This window comes from Taeniopygia guttata, chromosome Z (genome assembly GCF_048771995.1).
Source record: "Taeniopygia guttata chromosome Z, bTaeGut7.mat, whole genome shotgun sequence".
In the NCBI taxonomy this organism is placed as follows: Eukaryota; Metazoa; Chordata; class Aves; order Passeriformes; family Estrildidae; genus Taeniopygia; species Taeniopygia guttata.
Genome location: NC_133063.1, coordinates 41,410,844 through 41,427,972, shown reverse-complemented (window position 1 = coordinate 41,427,972; position 17,129 = coordinate 41,410,844).

Here is a 17,129-nt window from a genome sequence, read left to right as displayed (position 1 = left end):
ACAGCCTGAAACATGAGCAGTTAGTCAGAGATAAAAAATGTGGTGCCCTCATTTTCTCAAAGTGGAGCTCTTTAAAGCTTTCATCCCATGCCTTTCCTGTTGACATTGAAATTGACCTTCTGCATTTCATAATGGTAGTTCCTGACTAGCTTTTCACTTTATCTGCCAAACCCACTGCTGGGTCTTTCTAAGATGCACAAGAGTCAGGGATAAAGCTGACGGAAAATGCATTACTTATTGCAGTCATTTAGCTAAAGTACACCCCAATACCAGCAAAGTAAGACAGGAAATTATTAGAATTGGACTGCTGTCATCAACTGCTATTTCATCAATTACTCAGTTTTCTGACAAGCCCCAGCTCTTCTTTGCTTTAAGCCATTAAAACAGTAATAATAATAATAATAACAACAATCATAATGCAACCAGAGAAAAACAAGGCAGCACTTTAGAGAGAAAAGTACCATGCTCTTGTCAGTGAAGGCTATCATCTCCATGTAACCTACCTCAAAAATGTCTCCAACCCACTGCTCCCAAGCTACTGCACTGCCAGGGTGCCTAGTCTGCATGGTCTCTAGGACCCTTGTTTCACTCCTTGCAGGAGTGAAAGGACTTATCTCAGGGTCTGCTCTCTTAATTCCTTCCTAGAGAAAGAACCAGACACTGAGCAAGATTTTACTTGAAATGCAGGTGATGGGGAATAAAGGCTGTACCCTCTCAGTCCTGAAGAAGCCTGCATGGCTCTACAACAAGGAATAATCAGGTAGATTTTGGGGCAGAAACCACACATATTATATTTTTGCAGATGAACCAGGCCAAACTGTCCTGTTAGCAGTACCAGCCTGTATCCAAACAATCTCATTGACCTCAGCTGAGTGTAGCTAGGAGGAGAGTTCAGCCTCGGCATGTGTCCCCTACGGCTGTACCTCAGTGTGTAATTATTGCTGGTTTTTATTTCTATTGCTATGGAACCCCCAGGATCAAATAAAGATCAGGATCCCAGCTGTGCTGGGTACAATGCAAACATATAAGCAGTCATGGTGCCTGCACTGAAGAGCTTACAGATGTGTCCCTTAGGAGAACATTTCTTCGTCTAATAGACTTCTCTATTAAGAACTGTTAATTGCTTCATTCAGCCTAATTTTTTTGTGTGTGTGCTTAATTTCTTCCATTTGTTCTGCTTGCCCCCCCCAGACCATCCTTAATAATTCTCCTTCCTTCACAATAACAACAGCTTTCCACTCAATGTGCTGACAATTATTATTCCCCCTCTTGTTTCTTGATTGTCTGATCAGACACTTCTCCCCCAGTCACTTTGTGGTATTCAATGATCTTTTTTTTCTTAAAGCAATAAAAAGATCCTTCTTTTTATTATAAAAATGGGTTTTGATCATTATAATTCCAACATGGCTGTGATGGTATGTATTCCTCCTCTCTGAGCCATGATGTCACGTTCCCTTGAAGGACTCCCCAAAAGCACATTCACACTCTGCCATTCCCTTTGCCTGTGTTTTACTACCAGAGAAATAGCTCGTTGTCACCCCACAGGTTTCCTTCATTGCTGAGACCTAAATATCACATCTTCCATTTGCCAAATGTCTGCTTCAGATTACCTCTTTACACAACTCTCTCCAGAGGTATTCCATGATAGGCTTTTTCCACTCTTCTAGGTTGAATCTCTTCTCACTGTTTCCTGCTTGTATTTCTAAAGTCTCTTGGTCCCTTTGTATAACCTTTGTGCATTAATTCACACACAGAAATCTCAGCAGACCTTTCCTGAGGGAGGGTCTCCGTGGCTTTCAGAGGCAAAATGTACCCACTGTAATGCAGTTACACCTTTAAAAAGTCACAGGCTTGCAGTAGAAGCTCTGACTCCCATAACTGCAACTGCGATGCTCCATGGCCAGTGCTGGTTTCCATTCCACTACTGGAACAGCAAAACTCTGGTCCTAAAGGGGATTTTTTCTGAAATGTAATGCTCATGTTACTTATTTCTTATAAAACACATACAGTGCTGAAATAGTGGTCATGCTAGTCCATGAACAATTTAACATTCTGTTAAAGTTCCCCATAAGGGCTTCTTAATAGAAAGATTATTCCTCAAATGCAATTGCCTTCTGACATTGATTGCCAGACTAAGCAGGGTATGGTAGAAATGGTGGGTGTTTACTCTTATTTCCTATGCATTTTTAAAGGTTGAAAATCCATCCAAAAACTTTAAACTTGTAGGTCATTAATCACATGCTGTTGGACATCTCTTACCATTCAAATTTTCAAAAGGGAAATCTGAACCATCATACCTGGAGATAGGTGCTTAGATATCCCAAAGGGAATCTCTTGAACTACTTTCAGAGAGAAAGAAGTTTTCTTATTCTTTTACTACAAGCACTATCTCTCATTAAAAGTAATTTTCTTATCATTACATAAGGTGCAGTCTCTTTCTCACATCTGTTTGAAAAGTGATCATGTAAGGATTAGGTGACAGACACACTGTTTAGTCTAGAAAACTGTACTAGCTTTCAGAGATTATAGTGCTCTGATTGCCTCCACAATTTACCCTAATGAGAAAAAAGCAGGTGACCATGTTCCCTTTGATGGTATCTGAATCTAATATAAAGACATGTCACTGCAACGATGTCATTAAGTGGGAGTTATTGTGACTAACCACTAAGACCAAACCACTTTTATTACCAAAATTAATTTGCTAATTGGTCGACTGTTATCTTTTATCTGTTTCCTTGGAAAAATCAAAAGCACAGGGGAAGAATTACTTCAGGATATAGAATCTTCTTTCATCTCAGGCTTTTGACAAAATCACTCCAGTTTAAGGGATCCTCATTCTGTAATTTAAACTTATTTCCTATCTTTTATATGCAGGATTTAACATCAGTAAATTTAAAGTTCTTCAACTGGGATTAACTCCTTCCCATATGTTGTAAATCAAATTGCTAGTTATGTACTGCAGTTAAGAGTACCATCAAATGATCACAGAACCATAGAATGGCTTGGGTTATAAAGGACATTAAAGATAATCTTATTCCAGCCCCTCTGTCATGAACAGGGACACCTTCCACTAGACCAGGTTGCTCAGACACTGGATTGTGGCTCAGAGGACGTGCGGTAATAATTAAGATACAGTAACCTAAATATGAGTTTCCAGTCTTGGAGTTTCTTGTGAAAATATCAAAGAAAACAAAATGATGGGGTTTTGGGAAGACAATTTGTTTTGGTAAAGGGAAGTGCCCAGAGATTTTCTGTGGTCTGCAACACCATGGAAAAAAAAAAAAAAAAAAAAAACATAAAAGTGGTGGCTAAAGGTAAATCTCACCTTACCTCTTTTCAAACATTTGAAAATTGGCTAAGTCCACTGCATTCTTCAAACTCTCACTAGAGGTAATTTAAAATTTACTGTGAGGTTACACCATTTAAAAGCTTTAAGTAGATTTGAAGAAATACCTTAGTGGATAGACTTGATCTTTTATTTCAAATTAAACTTATTTCTTCTGTGGAAAGAAATGCTTGACATTGTGCAACTTCCTTGGTTTTGGGGTAAAAAAAACCAAACTTCTCTGCAGTAAATTAATCAATTCTTTATGTCATAAGGGTACTTTTTAATAGTTAAAAAGAAACAATATTAATATTGATAGGATGTCTTCTATTATCTGCAGACTCTTGAGCAGTTTTGAACATAGCAGTTCAAAAAAAGCATGGTCTGGGTATGCAGAAAATATAACTAGGAGGTAGATCAGAGCGGGTCTGGAAAAATTACCTATGCAGAGGGATTGAATTGTTTGTTTAGTCTAGAGAAGATATCCTGGGGGTGCTGCTGATAGTGGTCACACATTCTTCCTCAGTCTTCCTGAGATCGCTGCTGAGGAAGAAGAAATGATGCATATTTGACATCTCTGACAGGTAGGTTAACACATAATTTCAGCAAAAAAGTTAAAATGAGAGTTATTGAAACTTGTATCAGTGAAGATAAAAATGCTGTGGAAGAGAACTTCTTGGAAATTTTTAAGTTTCATGTGTTAAATCTTGGGGCAGGCTAAAAAGGTTCCAGATTGCTAAAACCAGTGGTCTAATCAGACTGCAGGACTGATATATGAATATTCCTACTTTCGTAAGGAAGAAAAGAGACACCTGAAGTATGCTACAGTCATAGACACACAAAAATCTCACGACATCAAGAAATCCACATTGTAGTATATTGTATATTGTAAATAACACCTCAGATTCTGCTCTGAACTTGCCTCTAGCTTTTTACATTGTTCGATAATCATAAATGTATTTGTATTAATTGCTTATTCATTTAAATCTATGCACGATATGCCTGACCACCTTTTGCCACAGCATTTCTTATGAGATTTTTTTAACCTCCTTTTCAGTTTTTTGCTTCTTTTGATTTAGTAGCTGTCATGGTTTGATGCTGGCACAATGCCAGTGCCCCATGAAAATACAACCTACCAATCAAATGCTGTGAAATGTGATCAAGAACAGAGCAAAGAAGGCCAAACTTAATAACAAAGGAAAAACTTTATTACACTACTACTACTACTACTATAAAAGGAAAAGAAAGGAAAGAAAAGGAAAAAAAAAAAACCACACAAAATTCGAAATGAAAACCTTCCAAAACATTCCTCCTCCCACCACCCAACTCCACCAAACCACAGCGAGACCCATTTGGATCCTTAATCAAGTTTTCACCCTTCAATATAATCAATACTGAGTCCATCGGGGAAGAGAGGAATCCCCCTTGCACCACAGACCCCCAGGAAACACAGCTGCCACCTCTTGTGTTTCCATGTCACACGTGGCACTGCCCAGACACACCGGCCAGTGTGACATTCTCCTCTCCATGTCACAGTGCCCTCACCACCGTGCATGGACAGAGACTGCTTATAGGGCCCCTTTAAGGATGCTTTGCCAAGGACCACCAGGAACAACAGTCCAGTATCACAATTCGGGACTAGAGTCCCCCCCATTTTCCCCTGGGGCCGAGGATCCAAGGACAGAGATCTCCTTCTCTTCTTCTCTGAAGATGGAGGGCATCCTCACACCCTCCTCAGCTCTCTCTGTCCATTCCAAAACTGGTAGTTGCTGAAGGAGGTCTCTTGGCTCACCAGTGCATCCCCCTAAAATGCAGTCCCTCTTGAAAGAAAGAGTGGTTCAGTCTATGGTAAACAAGCAGAGTCCAGACAAAAGTCACTCCATCATCTCCCCCCAACCTTCTTCTCTGAACATCTGAGGTCCCAGGCTGTCTCTCTTTCCTTCAAATTGAGGAGGAGTAATATTCCATAAAGCCTTCATTTCACAGGAAAGGGTTAAAATTCCCAGACTCCCCAGGCGGCTGAAATCTCAGGCCAGGACTCCGTCTCCCATCTCCCACGCTGGGCATCTTCCCCCCCTTCTCCTTCTCCTCTGCCGGCAAACTCCCAGGTGCCTGCTGGCTCTCTATCTCTTTTCCCTCTAGCTTAGGGGAGGGGGAACAAAGACATCCCAGATGTTCTCCACCCTTCCGTCCGCAGGAGCTGGCCCAGCTCGGTTCCGATCCTTCATCCCCTGGCCTACCTCTGCAGGCCGCATGGCTCCCCTCCCCCACCCAGCCCGGGCTGGGCAGGGGAGGTCCGTACCTTGCGATGACCGGATCCAAAGAAGGACGAGTCCTCCTGGGAATTACGCTTTTAACCCCTCTCTGTTCTCAGAGGCATGTCCACCTTCAATTGGTCACCCCAAGTGTCAGTATCCAAACCTGACCCCTGACTGGACCGACCCCTTCCTTCCAAAAAAAAATTCTCTTCCCGTGTCAAACCATGACAGTAGCTGTCACTAGATTTTGCATAAAAGGCAATGCAAAAATTAAAGCAAATATCGTGAATACATATTTCTTCTGTCTGAATATGCAGTCCTTCTCACCCTGGCCCAGTGCTATCACACTTCTACCAGCCTGGGGCTTTTTTAGCTGAAATCTAAAAGGAAGAAACAGCTAGATGAGGAGCTGACAGAAAGCAATTGAAGCAACAGATTCCCCGACAAGTTGTTTCAGCTTCAAGGTCAATTAGATATTTTGTAGTCAAATAAGATTCTGAGTCCCCGTGTATAGCAACCAAATTGCCCAGCTCTCTTATTTTCCTTCTTCCTCTGCTTTAAAAAGCTCATCTATGGTTACTGCAGTGATCCTTTCTGGATGAAAACTCTAGGAAAGAGTGTCCTTCATCACCATGTCTCAGGTTCATTTGTTTTGTCAACAAACCACAGTGTTTTTGAAGCTGCTGTGGGAACCACAGAGAAGATGTTACAAACACAATAATGTATTGTCTGAGGAAGCAGGTACAGGTAGTGACGGAGTCAGATGTCACTGGAACATGTTGCTTCTTATTTCTGTGGTGAGGATGAGCAAAAGCAAATAATCCATGAAGGACACCCAGGTACACTCATTCTTTTGCTTTCATTATTCTATACACCAGGTATAGCAAGAAGGGATTTAAAATAATTGTTTAAACTGTGTGAGCTCTAAAATGGCTTCCTGCTGACAGAGAGTGTCATACTCTTGCTGTCTGCCTGTCCGCATTTCTAAAGCTTATATTTGCCTGATATTTTTTGCCTCTATTTTGGCACATATTGACATTAATGGAGAGTGATGATTATCTGCAGAAGATGCAGAGAGAGTGAAATACTCCCCATTGTCTCACAAGCCCAGCTGAATCATACTTCAAACAGACTGGCCACTTCCGGGTGAAGGAAGAGAAGATCTCTCTCTTTTCACTACCTTTTTATATTTGGCTCTTCTCTGTCCCTCCTGATTTTTAAGAAATTTTATCTCATTAATGGGCACAGTTAGCAAAAGAATGTAGAACAAAATGCAGTTATTTTGTGCCTTATAGTATCTACGTAGTGTGAAATGTAGATTTTTCAAGCAGTGATGAGGCTTTCTAATTTCTCATGGGCATTGAAACACCTTTGACACTTTCCAGTTGTGAAAATTCGGAATAATTGGAAGGGACCTTTGAAGCCATGTAATTCCGGCCCCCTGCTGTGGGCAGGGGCACCTTCCACTCAACTATGTTGCTCCAAGCCCCATCCAACCTGGCCTGGAACACTTCCAGGGATGAGGCAGACGCAGCTTCTGTGGGAAACCAGAGCCTCACCACCCTCAGAGGGAAGGATTTCTTCCTGACATCAAATCTATTCTCTGTCAGTTTGAAGCCAATTCCCCTTGTCTGATCCCTTCATACTCTTGTAAATTAATTCTAAGCTGAACTAAATTATTGTACTGTGTCCAGTTGTCTCAAGTTTTTAAAGTGATTCTAGTTACATCAGAACTGTGAGTCCACCGTGCTCTCTGTGTGGGCTTGTCACACAATATGCAATGTAGTTCAGTACTATGATCTTTACATTTGGAATCTCTCAAGGTCTGTCCCATGTTATCTAAGAGTAGTTGTCAGTACTTCCCATCCTCTCTCTTCGATTAAAGAAATAGTTAAAATAAAAATAACTATCTCAGAAACAACAGTACTGACCACACTTTTTCTTCAAGTATAGAGAATGCTTCTTGGATCTTAGTTTTACTCTGCTCTGAAAAAGGACATGGGAATTGGTATATTTTTATCAAAGAGAAAAAAAAAAAATACTGGAATTTTGTTTTTAATTTTACCTGACATGGTGTGAATAAAACTCAGAAAAGTACAAAAGGTCAGTTTTCTGATGCAGGTACTACATGATGACTCAAAATAAGATAAGATAAGGTAAAATAGGATAAGACAAGACAGAAATTATATGAATGCCAGAAGTTTGTTGGCTTCCCACCAGCACAACCATTTCCATCTCATATTCATTAATCTTTCACGAGCCTCAGAAACTGAGTTTATTAAACCAGGCTGAAATCAAACCACCCATGAATTTTCAGCATGCTTGTGATTCAGTTCCCCCTTTTCACACAGCTACAAAAATGTAAATACCTTGCCATGACTCTGTAGAAAATTTGTGGAGAAATAGAATTTGCCAGCACCTGGAAAACAGAGAATTAATTTCACACAAATCAAAGGTTATGGTTTATATCTACTCAGGGTGATAGAAAAGATGGACTTCTATATTTAAAAAAAACTAATTTAAAATAATTTTTCTGCTAGACTTGCAATCACAGAGGTGGAATTTTTCATTGTTTTAATACTAAATATTATTTTGAACTAAAATTACCATTGGATTGATACTTGGTAATTGATATAATCTTTATCAATGTTAGGACTCTGCAGAATTAGCTTTTCCTGACTTATTTATGTACTCTAAATATAGCAGTCATGCATCAAAGAAGAAGCACGTTTGTAAATAATTTATGGAAAATGAATAATGAATTGTTAGATGTCTTAATAAATGACTAATCAATCATTGTAGAATCTACAGGTCATAGAGTACTTTTAAACATGGCAGATAAACTACATGACTAATAACCTATCCTGAAAGCATCATCCTTACAACTGTATAGAAAGCCATTCATAACAATAATATGCACATAACTAGGCTTGATGAATAATACATTAAGAAACAAAAATGTAAAACACACACATTTGTTGAATATACTCCTGCAAACCATTCATCTTACTGGTCTAGGGGTTCTAAAGCTGGCAAAAAACAATGGGAGCTTGAAAATCTTCCCTGAAGATAGGGATACTGTCTGCCTCGAAAGCATATTTCTGGTTTTCAGCTGGTTTAGGGAAGGTGCAGGTTTGTACATATCTTTTATAAGGTCAGGACGTGGTTGGCATGGCGAATGATGCAGGTTATTTCTGTACTGTTGCTACTCAAGACTCTTTCAGAGATCTATATATATTTGTAAACAGGAAGACAAGTTTCCTCATCGGCAGTTCCTTATGCTATAAAGAACTTATTCTGCAGCATATATACTTGGTGGATGTGCAGATCTGCTACAATGGCCAACAAGACAGACTGCAGAAAACCTAAAATTGGTAATTCAGAGTGTTGTAGGATTGCAGCCTGATCCCAGACTGGACCATCTGAGCAATATCTTACATGGCCATCCTGTACAATGATGATCTTTGCTGTCTTCCTGCCCAGCACAGGAAAGGACCAATATTACACTCTCTGGTGACCTTCAGAGCCTTGTCCCTGAGTGGCAGGTCATACATATTGCATAGATTTGATTGACTACTCTGGAAGGCCTCATAAGAACCCAATAATGAAAAGAAAAGCCAGACACGGGCAGCAAGCTATACAGTATTTGGGAAAATGGAAACTCTTAGGCTACAGCTAGTTGATCATTTTTCTTCCTGAAAGAGAAAGAATATATATAAGAATAAATTACTCTCATCACATTTTTAATAAGATGATAGAATTAATTCATTGTACATTCTTTTTGTTCTTAAACCCTGAGCTGTTTCCAAGAGCCTTTAAAAGTCAGCAAGTCCATAAGACTGTTTCAGTACGTTAAATAATCCAAAGGAAAAACCTGAAAGACAACTGAATGTGTCAGCTAAACAGTTTAAGCTCTCCAGTTTTAGTCTCTATAGGCAGCAATTACATTTTGAAGGAAAATGTTTTACAATTGTAATTACACATAATAGAAGGAACGTATTTTTCCCTTTATCCTACTCCCATGGTGAGTCAATTTAATTTTTAAATACAAGAGACATAATTGATTTTAGCCCTAGATTAGTACTGAAAATGATCTATATGTGCTTTCACTGATGGAACAAGAGAATTGGCATTCCTCGGGGACCTTAACCCAACCCCGTTCATGGCAACAATTATTAGACCCTGACAGGTTAGCTACCAGGAAGAGGGGGGCACAAAATACCCTGCTGATTAACAATCTAGTGAAATAATTAATGTTATGCTCTTCTCATTTAATTACGGATTATTCACAAATATATTATTATTAGAGACCACAAAGGGAAGTGGCTGTGCAGAGTTTTGACTTCATCTATGCTGCTTATAAGGCCTTTTTCTAAAGGGTTTAGGGAAGCCTCTTTCTTTGATTTGCTTCTGAGCATATCTTAAACAAATGGGGAGCTTTTGCAATGTCATTAAGTTCTGATGCAACAACCATGGAAATAAAAAAATTCACAATTATATCAGTAAAATTATATCAGGTTTAAAAGTATTATATCAAGACAATGTGCTTGCTTGATATATTCGAGTAATGGGTGAACAATCAGCAGCAATGCACCTTGCTCAATCTCTAATACATTTTTTCTCTTTGTGTCATAATAGTTTATAACAATCAGAGCACATCCTTTTACAGGCTGATACGAATAGCAAGAATAGGCAAAAGACTTTACAGTCTAAGTTTATTTTTTTTTCATCTGCAATAACCTCAGTTATTTTAGATGTCAAGTATTTTATTTTAAATTAAATGAAAGTGAAGTGAATGGAAAAATGTTCATAGCATCTGGGAAATGCCAGCCCCTGTGGTTCACTGACCAGCCAGATTATTTATGGGTAATTTGGCTCACCTATAATTTCAAGTGACATACACACACAGGCATATAGACTAAACTACCTTGCTTTGATAGCAGAATGTGCTTTGTTCTGCTGAATATTTGTCTGATTTCTGGAAAATAGGATCTACCAAATCTCACATCATTTGCAGTTCTGTTAGTTTCCAGTTAGATAAATCCTGGGTTTCAAATGTATTTTATTCTTCACCAAATTTGCACAGACTCAGATATGTCATGGATAGTGAAAAAAACCCAAAACAAATCAAAACCAAAAAAAAAAAATATGAGCTCAGACTTTCAAACATAGGAATTCAATTAGACTCCTTGCTAATAACACTTAGTATTTGTAGTGACAATGCACTTGTGTAGATCTTCAATCCTTTCCACCATCCAGAAAATAAGAACATAAAAAGAGACTGTAAAGAAGGTGCATGGCAGATTTTCTAACTAAGCTGTGTGGTCAGGACGTTTTTGTCACTCTTGTTTGTTGCTGCACAGAATTTTCTGTGAGCAATTTCTTGTCAAGTCCCATGGACTCTAGGCTAGGCACATTTTCAGCATGAAATTTGTAGACTTTGTCCTGACTCCTGTCTCTGTGGACTCTCTTTGTCTTTGACTTGCAGCTACTGATTGAGTTTCTAACAGAGAATATTGGCATTCTTATGGACATTTAGTGAACCGTGCAGGTAATACTGAGAATCCTCACTCCTTCAAAGGGATAAGACTTATCTGGAAAGGATCATGCTGTTGACTAGAGCAACCCAAGAGGGAGCAAACTGATCAGAGCCTGGCCATGACACATGAGAACCAATGCTGAAGATGTCCCTGCTCAATGGAGGACAGACTAGATAATCTTTAGCGGTCCTTTCCAACCCAAACCTTTATATGATTCTGTAATTTTATGAATAAATCAGCAAGTGCCATACCTCGGCGGCATTGTGGAATCATCAGTGAGAACACACATGCAAAGGAAGTGCATTATGTTGTTAAAGGAATAAATAAAACTGCTTTACACTAAAGGCCAAACCTTAAAAATCCCATTGATTTGCCCTCAAGTGAAAACTCTGCAAGCACAGGGCTGCAAGCATCTCTTGAGGTGTCTGGCAGCCCAAAGGGTTACACATAGCATTCGCATACAGCAATATTTTGAATGTCTCCCATGACTTTACAAGTGCAGCTTTGTGCTGTCTCATAAAGACCACTCTCACTCTTAGTAAAACCAACATTAGTAGCATCATCTGGTCTGACCTGAAATGCGAAAACACCTTTTCTAGATAAAAAGAGACAAAGTACTATTCTGACATGCATGCAGCAGAATTTTAGGAGTGGAAATATGAACACAAATCTAGTCCCAAGGTAATGATCTAAGATACTGGCAATCAGCTGTCCTCCTTGGTGTCTGTCTACCTATTCTCATCACTTCAGTTTTACTGCAGGACTAGCTCAGCTTTATTCATTTTGGACTGAACTAGGATCACACCTGACCTTCTCAGAGCACAGGAAGAACTGAAGAACGAAAAATGCCCCCTTTGGAAAAGCCAGCAATGTCGACAGTTGTAGAGTTGTGTTTGCACTGTATATCCCCTCTCTGTATGTTTGGTTCATCCCAGTTTTCCCATCAGTACCTGTATGTCCATCAAACCCAAACCCATCCCCCTGTCTCCTCCCAGGTGATGTGTCCATCACCTGCTGACCACTCCCCTTTGTCCAGACCCTTCTCCCAGGGTCACCAGGTAACTGGACCCTGGCTGGGACCCCTCCCCCACCCCGTCCTCAGTGGTCACTCTGAGGCCTTGCCCCCAGAGAGCCACTCCCACGTCCTTCCCCCATTGGCTGGTCAGGTTTTCCCCACCCCCTATATCTGGCCGGTTTGGGTGGGGACACGCCCTCTCACGCTCAAAACTCCTTCGAGGCGACATTAAAAAACTTTGGAACTAATCCTGAAGGGAGAGCACCTCTTTCTTCACTTGTGGGACTAGCTCGTCTTTGGACTCACGTGGGGCTTCTCCAGGCCCTCTGGGATTCCAGGAGAAACCCTTCCTTCTGCCCGCCTCACCCCAACTGCCCAGCTGGCCGGGCTCCACTGGGAACACCCATGGATTTGAGGGGGAGACGCAGCAGACAGTGGACCACAATTGTTTACTATCACTGTATAAGGCTACACAACATTGACATGGGATAGTTCAGTGGTACAGCCTTGAATCTACTCAGCATTTTGAAGTCTGTTGAGGAATACCTACTGCTGGCCCATTGTACTCTAACTTTTTCCTCTCAACATGCATTCTAACTGGAATAAAGTGTCTCCACAGCAAACATAGCAGCCAACATGCTCAGCAGCACCCCATAGACACAGCAAATGTTAATTGATAGTGCTGTGTCAGCTATTGGTAAAATTCTTCATCAGTCAAGTGTAGCTTTGCCACAAAAAAATAAAAGTACAATGAGGTGTGTGCAACTGGTAGTTCCTAGCTTGAGCTGTAACATAAGAGGTAGGATATGGTTTCAGCTAAGAGGAGAATTTTCCAAACACCCAAATATTACCGGAGGTGGTGTCTGATGTGGGAGATAGAATTTATTCTGGTAAAAGAAATGAGAGACTGGATGCTGGGTTTTGTTTCAGGTTTTCTCCTCTTACAACGTTTCTCCCTTTTCTGATATATAAACAGGGTGGTAGCTTCTCTTAAGGGACCACTCAGCTGACTCTTCTTCTCCATGGTGCCCAGCAATAGGAGAGAAGGCAATGGTGGAAAATTGTGTCCAGGAAGCTCTACCTGAGCATAAGGGAGAACTTCGGTCCTGGGCAGTGACCAAGCACTGGGACAGGTTTTGCAGAGAGGGGATGAAGTCACCCTCACTGGAGAAATTCCAGACCTGTGTGGACACAACCCTGTGCCCTGTGCTCTGGGATGGCCTTGCTGGAGCAGAGAGGTGGGACTAGATGATCCACTGTGGTTCCTTTCAGCCTTGCCCATTCTGTGATTCTGTGATGAGCTACCCCAAATGGTCACACATTGAGTGCTCCTCTCCTGACATTGCTTGTGATTTCATCTTGAATAGATGTAAATGTGATGCTTTGTCTGAAGGATTGCTTACTGGGCACCCTCTCTATTCCCATGGGACGGGAAAGATAACAGTTGTCACTACAGGACATGAGAAAGCATGACGCGAGCCGCTGCTATTGTAAAGGTAAAAAAGCCCAATGTATTTTCTGACTCCAGCATTTATAGTCTTCCAAAGGTGACAGTAGATTGGAGGGTGAAAGTGCCACCTCTCCAATGACACTGGACAAACTACCAGTCCATCAAATTTCTCCGCCTATATGAAGGAATGCAAAAACAATAAGTTATTTACAGAAAGTTTGTGAAAAGGTTTGCTACAAGAATATAAACTCAGAAGGCTTTAGAAAATCTTTAAAAAATCAGGGTGACAAACATTCTTAGATGGACTCATAGACTCAGACCCACACCCTCTCAGCACATTTTCACTTGAAACTGATTGGTTCATGATAATATATATGGGGAAGAACAGGTGTTGTTTATTCCTACATTTGCATTTGCACACATATCCTTACTGTCTTACTTTCCAAATAAAGACAAGCTTTCTGTAGCACATCAAGGATGACCAGCAGAGTGCAGCAACCATTTGAGAAGAAGGTCTTGCATGTTATTCTTTCTAGCATGGGGCTGGACAAGGATGAAACCCCTGAAGGCAGATTTCAAGTTCAGATGTGCACACATGCCAGTTACCAGTACTAGATATTTCTCAGTGAAGCACTTCTAGACGACTGCTGTAGAAAAAAAAAAAAAATTGTTCATCATACCTAATTCTGTGTTAATCAGTCTAAACCAGAAAAAAATATGAGCAGATGACCATGCAGAAACTGAGAAAAGAGACACTAAATGCACCTTTTTTATATACGAATAGCAATTAAAAGGCCTAAGTATCCTACTGTGAGGTCTGCTTTACATGGACTGCATTACATGGACTTTTTTAATCCATTTATTGATGAACAGGATAATGATGTAGAGTAACCTTTCACAGTTTGAACATGTAAAGACTCCTGGAAGGTCAGGGAGGCTCTGCTGCTGAGATGATGGCACAGGATGGCTCCTGGCTGTGGCATTCTATGCTGGACACACCAAAGGTAGAAATAAAAAAGGATGTTGAAAATGTTATCAAGCCACTGATTCCAGAAAATGCATACTAAGCAGCAAGGACAAAGTAGGTTAAAATCAAGTGGACTACTGACTTCTTTTAATGTTCCTGAAAATAAGTGTGTAAATAATTAATGCAAGCTCAAAAAAGAGTATATAAAAACTGACAGTAAGTCACATATATTTAATTTCCTCACAATAAAAGATAACTGTCCTACCTTTTAAGAAAACATCTTGCTCAGTTTTTAAGATGAAGCGCAAATTAGACCCACAGCAAAGTGACTGGTTTGAAGAGTGATTCATGTAAAGGCACCAAACATGATTTCTCAGAGGGGTTGGATATGTTGTGAGAAAAATAGGATTCCCTCAGTCCCATTCCACAAATTTACCTAGAGCATCCTGTGAGCTGGAGAGAACGTATAGTACTACAGGCAGGCCATAAAATTAAAAGGACCATGTTCCCTCATATTTGTTTAACGATTTAGCTTGATGCAAGTTTAACAACTGGAAGGAATTATAGATGAGACTTTTGGCATATTATGACAAAGCTGAAGCCATTCAGCAATTCCCAGTGCATCTTATGAATCAGTTTGTGTGGAATGCTGGATAAAAGAGTACTTAAGGCTTCCAGCTCTTAAAATGCAGCCTTTGAAATACAGGTAAGAAAAATAACTGTTTGGCATAAAAGATCTAGTCCACATTGTAGTACCCAGGATTTAACTTTCAGATGTGAGTACTTACTATAGAAAAAGGTAATAGGTAGAGAAAAAAAGATCATAAAGCAGCAGGTGTGAAAGAGTTCAAGTCTCTAGACTCTTTATCTACTCCTTCTCATTAAATTAGATTGCTTCTATATGCTTTGTGGTGTAAATACCAGTTTACCAGCTAAATTTGTAACTGAATTTGGTCAGAACCTTTCTGAGGTATTTGTGTTTCAAATCTAAGTACTTGAACTGATCATTATTCTTGTTCCCTCTGTCTAACTTGTAAGATTTCTTCCTGGTTTCCCCTTACTAAATCCTAGCTCCAAAGAAGAATTTCATAGCAGACATTTCACTTTGCCCCTTCCTGAAAACAGCTCCTGCTTCTGTAACACACAAACTGGGTACAGATAATAAGTGAATGCTGGGCTGCCCTCAAGGTCAGAATTCCAGAAGTATACACACACTGCCAGGAGCATCTCCCTGGTTTTAGTATTTTATGTCCTTTCCTCTTACATTAATAGATCTAGTCTTCATTTTTTTTTAAACCAAATCCTGGAGGAGAATAATGCCATTCTCAAGCCAAAAATCTCAAAACTTGGTCTACCATGGTAAGAGTTTATTGAACACAGCCCTGCAGAGGAATACTTGTGGAAAATGGTTGATGAAAAACTCACGAGCCAGCTGTGTGCACCTGGAGCCCATTCTGGGCATGGTCAAATGTATCCTGGGCTGCATCCAAAGGAGTGTGGACAGCTGGTACAAGAAGATGACTTTCCTACTTTGCTCCTGTGAAACCCCATCTGGAGCACTGTGTTCAGATTCCCTGCCCCCAATAGAAGAAGGACATTGAAGTGTTGGAGCAAGCCCTGCTGAAGAGGTCATGAATTTCATAAGAGGATGGGAGCATCTCCTCTATGAAGACAGGATGAGGAAGTTGGGGGCTGTTCAGCCTGGAGAAGAGAGGGAAAGTGAAGACCTGACAGCACCTTCCAGTATCTGGAGGGGGCCTACAGGGAAGCTGGACAGGGAATCTTCATCAGGAGCTGCAGCAACATGACAAGGACTAAAGGGTTTAAACTGAAAAAGGAGAAATACAGCTTAAATATTAGGAAAAAATCTGGCACAGGTTCTTCAGAGAAGCTGTGACTGCTCCATAACTGAAATTGTCTAAGGTCAGGCTGGACAGGGTTTGGAGCAACCTGGGATAGCAGAAGGTGACCCTGACTATGGTAGAGGGTGGAATGGGATGAGCTTTAAGGTACTTTCCAAATTAAACCATTCCATGACTCTACCAGTCAAGAACCCTGGTTGTGAGAGAATTTGATTTAGAGCTACCTATTTACTTAGGATACTTACCTATTTAACACTTTATATTTACTTTGGATGCAAAAGCCTTTATCTGAGAGTCAATGAAGCCCTACAGAATTGTGACCCATCAAGTGACTTTCAATTATTCTCTACCTGAATCTATTGGAAATATTTTGTGGTCACATCACCTTACCTACTGATTATCTGTTCAGTTGATTGCTAAATAGAACTGCATTCTGTTTTCTCATTGATGATTTTTAATTATAATCTGAACTCTGTAATGGGCTCTAATCAATAAAGTGCTGGGAAACCTCAGGAGCTGAAAGAGGGAGAAACAATCATTAGGTGTTATTAAAGTGATGGCCAATAGAAGCACAATTCTTTGTATGATGGCCAATGTTTCAAGTGCTTATTGATTTGCTTTTATAACAATTATACTGCACTCAGGGAAGCTGGGAAGTTAAAGGAGGAAGGAGAAAAGTCAAGGGAAAAAAACCTGAAAAATACAAATACAC